We start from the raw sequence: 8,011 nt of genomic DNA on the forward strand, positions 1-8,011 counted from the left end.
TCGTTGTTCGTCCTGAGAGAGGTATGTGTTAGTCGGGGGTCGTTTTTGGGGTTAGAGCTAGGTCAGACCTCTCAAGGTCGACTGACGAAGAACACTGTTGTTTCTACTTTTAGAAAGCAGCAGAAATGTGCTCTGAAGAGTGCACTGCCGTGGGAACCATGATTCATGAAGAGAATAGGGAACAGCTCTCCGTTTTGTTTCAGGTTTACCTTTGTTAAGAGACATTTAGCGAGTAGAGAAATTTGGCTAATCTCATTCAAGCGCATTTACATGAATCTGTATTGGGGAAATACATGGGCGGAGGCAGTGGGGCGGCATTGTACGCAGTCGACGCATCTACTTTACCATGAAGACCGTGAATATAAGAAACGAAAGGTAATCTATAATACTGTAGATTTTTCTAATCTTATTTAGGGAAGCCGTAATTTGCGCCTGGGCATCAGCTGACGGTGTCAACTAATAATAGAATCCTTTAACTCTTTACTCCGCACTTTCATTTCCAAAAACAATGCTACGTCCAAATTACGACTCAGAGTACAGCATCTCTAGAACAAGAGAGGCCATTTTCGTACAATAAAAGCAAGCACATTTAGATGTTTTTATACCGAATGATTCTTTAGACGATTTTAGTTCTAGCATACATAGTACTGCGTACACATTGGAGAAGTGTATAGGTAGATAGATATACGCGGCGTATATTGAATACATGGATTAGTGTTTGTCCTAAAAGGCCGCAGACCACCTCATCGGTTCAGGTCAGATAGCAGAACGCACTCTGTTTCAATAAATACACCCCAAACCTTTCTCATTGAATCCGTACATCCACTTCCTAATAAAAGGGATCGCGTTGGCAGTTGTAAACTGCGGCGAAGTATTAATGATAAGTTCTTGTAGTTTGATTAACAATTATCTTCAACAAGTTACCACCGTTTATCGAATCAATTTGAATCCATATGAATATTTAAAGTAATTTATTTTTTAACTTAAGCTTTCGATTTACAATTGCATGGACCTTAGGATTTCATAATACAGAAATAGTTCAAATAATTTATTGGTTTATTCATTTATTAAAAGTAAACATAGAAACATTTCTGTATAAGCTTTAGTTTTTATTAAGTAAAAAATAATTTTTTCGCTAATTATCATTAATTTAGAGCTAGACCTACCAACATTTTCTTATTCCAATTGTGCCTAGTCAAAATGAACAATCTTTACGAAGTTATACAAAGTAATACACGTAGATTTCGATAGCGATATGATGAGGTTTGGGTATTTTAATCCCCAAAAAAAAATAGTCTGCTATGGCTTAAGCATTGAATTCTGCCAAAGACAATGTCGTAGATTGCATTCTCTTAGGCCAAATCGAAAACATTATTTTATGGTAGAATATCGCGCTTGATGAAAACTGTTGGCTTTGGGCTTCCTTTCACACTCTGCCTACCAAATAGCCGCAAAGGGACGTAGCAGTTCACAGGAGCTCCAGAAGATATGTGTATCAAAATTGCGCAACTCGGGCCTACTCTAACCTCAGCACCCTTTAGCGGTAATATGAAGTAATTCTGAAATAGAATCTTCAATCCAACACTCAGTATTCATTATTCGGTGTGATTATATATAAATAAGTGTTGAGGACAAAACTTTGCAGTTGCAAGTTTGAGTAAAGTGTAAAAAACTTGACTGTAATTAAACTGAGACAGCACATTCATATAAAACGCTGTTTACGGTGAAATGAAACCCGAGAGTGATGTATTATTTAACGCTGCAAGCAAATAGTAAGGCTTTATTGAGGGCAAAAAAATCGGGACACGATTAAAACACTAACTAAAAAAAATAACAAAAGAACTACAGTCGTACACAGATTGATTCCTCGCATTTGGTTAAGTTTAAGTGGCACTAGAACTGCTCAACCACAGGATTCATATTAAACAAAAGGCGAACTTCCGCTTAATTATTTCGATCACCGATCACGAGTGCCGAGAATCGGTGCCGAGACGCGCCATGGCGACGAGTGCCGAAGAGCTTTTTCCTAATACATTTTTAATTCGCAAATCTTGGTTAGTTCTAAGTTTATCAAACATGCATCTATACATTGTATCCAGGTGTCGAATCAATCTGGCAGTCTGGCTACCAGTGCATATATGCTAACAACAGGAATAGTGCATTGATGCCATGCGTCCTACTCGATTCTATTCCAGTGCTTATTTTTCCTAGCTCTTTTACTCATTAGCTTTCCTTTATTCATTTCATAATTTCTACAGGAGTAATAAATAGAGCAGACCTGTCTGTGACCTGTTTGTCGACCATTCTCCAGATGAAGTGGATCAGAAGGGTTGGGGCTCCGGCCAACAAGAGACAATAAACCCTTGCCAAAGGTGCGCGAGCGGCCAACTGCTCGCTTCCGATACTAATTCTGCGTCCTGGTAGTAAATTATCATTAGGCAGCGGCAAAATAGGTTGCGCCGCTCTAACCAGCCTGGGTGCAACGATGCATCGTCAGGTTTCAACGAGTATCTAGTAAGGTAATACAGTTTTAGCTGCAACGCCAGCGAGGGGTCAAAGCATTCACTTTTGAAACTAGCCACTGTTGGCACACGAACATATTCCGCTTCAGGTGGATCGTTATGGCCCTATTGTGCCGATACAGGCGGACCGTCACACCAGGGATGCCAGCCCTGTGCTGAACTGACGTTTTAATTTTTATTAGACGCTCGATAGGCGCGCTATGCGACGCAGTTACATAAGAACACAATAAAGCAAGTACAACAACAGAAAGACGGATATGCATACACGCTCATCGCCGGCGGCGGAATATCAAGACAACTATAATTAAAAAGTGACGGAAGGGCAAACTATAAACAAAAATAACAAATTGTGTTATGTCGATACGATGTGAAATATTTTATTGTTACTTCTGTTCATCTACGTTTGGGCCTATTGTCACAAATTAAGACACTCATGCGTTCAGAGGACAATATGCGTACCGCGTAAGGACTTGACGGACACCTGTTGAATAGGTCCTGACTGTTTACTATGTTACCCTGTCTAAGCCCTGATAAGTTTGTCGACAAAACCATAACAACCGGCAAATGTGTAACAGAAATTCTGTCTTTTTTTGTCAGTTCTGGCCTAATATCAGTTTGATTCTTTTTTAGTACAACCTTCAGATATCAGTGGCTGTATAATCGGAAGCAGCGCGTAAAGTGTACCATGCATCGTAAAAGAAAAAGGAACTTCAGAAAGATAGTCTAGTTAAGTGCCTAGAAAGGGACTTGAACCAGGACGTAGACACGCCTCGGATCGTGCTGAGAGCCAGCTCTTTAATAGAATGCCTAGAAGCGATGGACTGTAAAACTCGAAAAATCTAGAAAAGAGGCTAATTTATTTATTTTCAGTTTTTTTTTTTTGCATAGAGTTGCATCAGTCTACTTAGTGCTCGCCCGTAGTTTACTTTAGGTAGTATATATTCAGGCAGTGCAGTCCACAACATTTGACATCTACGTTGAAAAGTTGTTCCTTGATGAACAGTTTCAAGGAACTCGATATCAGGTATTATCTCATTGGGGATGTGTGTGAAATCTGTGTTCTAGCATGTCGGAGTGAAGACTACCCTATCAGGTAGATTAACATCGACTTTTTAAGGAATCTGAGAAAAATCAGTTTATACGAACTGAGGCAGATTTAAAGGTTAAAGGCAGGACAATGGTGTTTTTTTTTGTAGGACGTTCTAAAGGTAGGATCTATCATTTACTCATTGCTTAATATGGTCTGCAATTAAAATTATAAGTGATTCTGCATACTGAGTTTAGAGACGACAATACTCACACCAGCTAAGTCGTCAGCAGTGAATGCCTATGTATACTCCTTTTGGGAAAAAAAACACCTATGTTGATAAATAATGCAGTAAGCAATTTTGCGATTTTTCTTAATGGGAGCCCATTTATCTCGCGCAAGTTTCGTTACTCTTCAATCAAATACCTAGAATCAACTAGTGGACCTTAAAATCAGTTTAAGGCTACGCATGAGTCAAACTAAGGACAGTTATAAAGGGTCCAGTATAGAGTAGACTATTACTTTACTTTTAATTTTAATGTCTGACCTTTTCAGAAAAAATTGATTGCAGGTTTTTGAAAAAAATGTATTATCATCTATTGTGCAGGATAGGTTCTATTCATATTCCTAATTTAATTCAGCCTATATATATATATATATATATATCCGAGGATCTAGCGGAAGTTAACCCTACACTTCCTTTGATTCCGCATATAAACCCGTAAGGTAAAGTAATAGTACCATTATTACGAATACTTGTAATGCGGGTTTTCTGTCGTGGAAGGTATTGTTCCGAGAACCATTTTATCTATCAAGCGGTCTAAAATATTATAAATGAAACAATCTTAAATTTGATAAAGTATTAGAGTAATTGATTTGTAACTCAGAAAGAGACATGTATACTTAATTTGTGCTGTATAAGTGAAACGCCAAGGAACTTGAATTGATAAATACCATTGAGCTTGTTAAGCTATAAGTTAACTGCTTATTTACGAAGTTCATATCATGAAAATAGCAGCATTTGTTTAAAGCTCGTTCATCTTTCTAGGAATTCCTGTCTATGGAGCTGTTAGACGCAATCTAGCATTCGTGTCCGGTGCATTTAGCAAGTGTAATGTACGTAGTGCACACGTGCGGTTATCGACGAATATCGTAGGCCCCCCTTCACTCTGCTAAGGCCAAAATAATCATTTGCAGGCGAGTTCTAGAAAAACATTTCGGAAGATGTTTTCTAGGCCGATTATATTTACCTGTGGCGGCATAATGCAGGAGTGGCTATAGTATAGTGATTGGCCCCGGGGTTTATCCATCTACTGCGCAGATTATAGCTCCTGAAAAAGCATTAACCCAGCTGTCATGGGTTACATGATCATTCTTTGTTACGTTGTATAATTGAATAGAAAAATCTGCCGATAGGTAGTATTTACCTATCTAAGAGGAACTACAAAAATGAATGCTGATACCGTTTGTACTGCATAAAAAGCCATTTTAAGCTATAGCTAACGATTACATCAATTTCATGTACTAGGATGAAATGTGCTAATAATGTGTAATTCGTTAATATTTCCTACACGTTTCGCCCATTTCCGCAAGCTTAATTGGTCGACATTCCCAGAATGGCTCAATCAACCACTCAGAAGTTTTTCCAAAGGAGCAACCCTCTGCTTTGACGATAACGAACCTATTCGACGCTCTTTGCCCGCAACGGTATTTTTATGCAAGCACGTGGAAGCCCTATGTTCACTGAGCAGTAGTTAGACCGTGCTATAATTAAAGGTGCCCACTTCTGCAACAGCAACAGCAATAAAAGTTAGCCTGGTTCAGAAACAGTACGACGCTACTCATCAACCACATGATGACTGTTCTACTACTACTACTGCTGTACTAAAAGCGTGGGCACAACGGCAGTCTAAATACGGAATCTTGAATCTGGGAACGCCCAGCGTAGCTTTCGCCGTCGGACATAACGCACTATATGATCTGCTCTTTCAGATCAATTATTAAGGCCACAAATGTGCGCACCCTAGCAAATACAAGAAATTGTCAATGTAACCATAGGCCTATAATCACACGGTCGCCCTCTCATAGAAAAAAGGACGTGCGAAGTGGCTGCGTTGCACGGTAACAAATTACATTATCCGTTCATAGTTTTATTGTCAGAATTTTATAAATAAACAGAGACCCGCTTGAATAGAAGTTGATACTGAGACCCCTACACTATCTTATTCTGTTGTTTATCAATTAATTTTTGTGTAGCGTTCACGGATTCGCCAGTTGCACAATAGAAACCCACTCGAATAGGTTTCTCGATCGAAGCAGTTTAAAATGTATACACTTGTAGAAGGAGGCAAAGAGAGAATACTCCTAGTAACTTCACCAGGGAACTTTCCAACAGCCGCACTCGATCTCTAGAAGACGAGCGTGGTCGTCACATTGAAAAGATGTTTCCGATCGACTCCTCAGTCTTTTAGGTTTTTTTTCTGCATTTAAGGCTCTGTCGAATCATAATGTATCACCAAATAATACACCCTTGTCGATTTTAAGTCAATCTCTATTTCGCAATATTTTGAAAGTAACGGCTACGAATAGCTGGCTAGCATTATTTCTATGTTTCAAGTTTTACGTACGGTATCGCGTTGGATATTCTATCCGATGGCTGACTGATTATCTACATAAAACGAAGTCGGTCTATGCTTTAAACCTCGACTACAAAGCGTCTCTAAGATTAGGGGGTAAATACGTTACGTACTAAGCTTTTATGGGGATAGTTACGATTAGTTAGAACGACCTAGACGTTACAAATAAAGACGAAGGTTTCAAATAGGAAGATTTATGAAGGATTAAATATTTGAGCCATATTTAAAAAGCATGCTCGGAAATACAATAAATCTGACTAAATAAAAGAGGAACTTCGCATCTATTAATGCAGCTAATGCCACAGCATTTATATATACGGTCTCTGCATTTTACGAACGCACAAATTCCGCTGTGAAACAATATTTTGATTACGAAATATCTTTTTATTATACAAATGCAACAGGAAAAGTGTCTCTTATCCTGATTTAAGAGCCATTTTAATTAGCTAGTCAACTAAATACAAGAATTTAAAGCATTTGTCAGTATTGTTCCTATACTTGGCGCTATATCCGCAGTGGACTAGCAGAAAATCTATCTACCCAGCACTAAGTCTGCGGTTCGTTGAACTTCTCCAAGCATGCCCGAAAACCTATGCCCGACAGTTTACTTTGGCCAACGTAGACAACGTCTGTAGACGTTCCTTAATGTGAAGATCGGCAAAGTCTCCTGAACGGAACATGTAGGTTGGGGTTCCGTATCTGATAGGTAGCTTTACACGTTTTCTATACAAGCAGGAAACCGTTTCCACCCCCCATTTTTTCGAAATTCGCAGGTATTTATACGTTTCCTTGGAGCCTTTCTGGTTAACTTGACCGTCTAATAAATCGGTAACTATAAAAAAATGTTTGCTGTCATCTAATTATTTACCACTTAGTGTTTTGGTATTCGGAACGATGCCCACTGCAACACATAGGCACGCAAAAGACGAGATCCGATAATGACGAGCACAGTATCGTCGTTATTGGATTCGGTATGGATAACAGCTTCTGCTGTTGTATAGCAACATACGACGACAATAGGTACGGCTTCTACCATGGTACACACGCACATATATGCTTTCATGTAATCGATATTATATTTTAATCATCAGTGTGTAAAACCGACAGCGTTGGACGTCAAGGAAGCGACACTTATAGTACAAGAGGGTGTAGCGACTATAGCGCAGACGACATTACCATACCAGTACAGTAACATGCTTGGACGGACACACTAACTAAGCAATGATATTACATAGTGGCAATGCCATGCCAATCGAACTAAATAATCCCGCGCATCCCTTGCAGCATTCAACTGCGATTACTCGAATGAACCTGAGGCAACAAGGGCCAACATATTTTCACATAAACCGCTTTCCTGTTCGGTTATCTCACCAGCAAATACCATTAACACAGTTAACAAACATCGGCACATCGATTACTGCTTACCGTAGCTGCTTGTAGGACTTTACCTGGTTAGGCCGCTTCTTTTTTGACCTTGGGTTATCTTTCGTCTAGTAAACCGCTAGTTAGCACATATATGGGAAGGGTGAGGGAGAGAGAAAGAGAGACGCGCTCGCCGTACGGCCAACTAGCAGACAACCGCGTAACCAGCTGGTCTATGGTAAACAGCGACTTGCGAGGTTTGGGTGCATGTTATACGATGTGATTTTATTCTGTCCTACCATCCGCTGGATGCCATGTTTATTGTGCTATTATGGCTACCACACGTGTAGCTAGTAGAAAACGAAAGTGTGCTTACTGCGACCCGCCACGTTCTACATACTTCCATTGCAGTCCCTGTGGAGTGTATGTGCTTCACTGTCCACTAGTTTGTGGGACCGTGTCTG

General features: G+C 39.6%; 1 long non-coding RNA gene across 2 annotated transcripts; it reads right to left on the reverse strand.

Annotated features, from left to right (window-relative positions):
* Positions 1–938: 938 nt before the first annotated feature.
* On the reverse strand, positions 939–7,700 carry LOC147754716 (uncharacterized). Of its 2 annotated transcripts, XR_015329682.1 has the most exons (3): positions 7,611–7,700; positions 4,800–4,880; positions 939–1,571 (listed from the first exon to the last, which is right to left on the reverse strand). It is a non-coding gene; the product is annotated as an uncharacterized LOC147754716 (long non-coding RNA). The 2 variants fall into 2 exon arrangements; XR_015329681.1 differs by lacking the exon at positions 7,611–7,700 and having other exon boundaries at positions 4,800–7,604.
* Between the last annotated feature and the right edge of the window lie 311 nt (positions 7,701–8,011).

The sequence above is a fragment of the Varroa destructor genome, unplaced genomic scaffold (genome assembly GCF_002443255.2).
Source record: "Varroa destructor unplaced genomic scaffold, Vdes_3.0 BEIS01000006.1, whole genome shotgun sequence".
NCBI lineage: Eukaryota > Metazoa > Arthropoda > Arachnida > Mesostigmata > Varroidae > Varroa > Varroa destructor.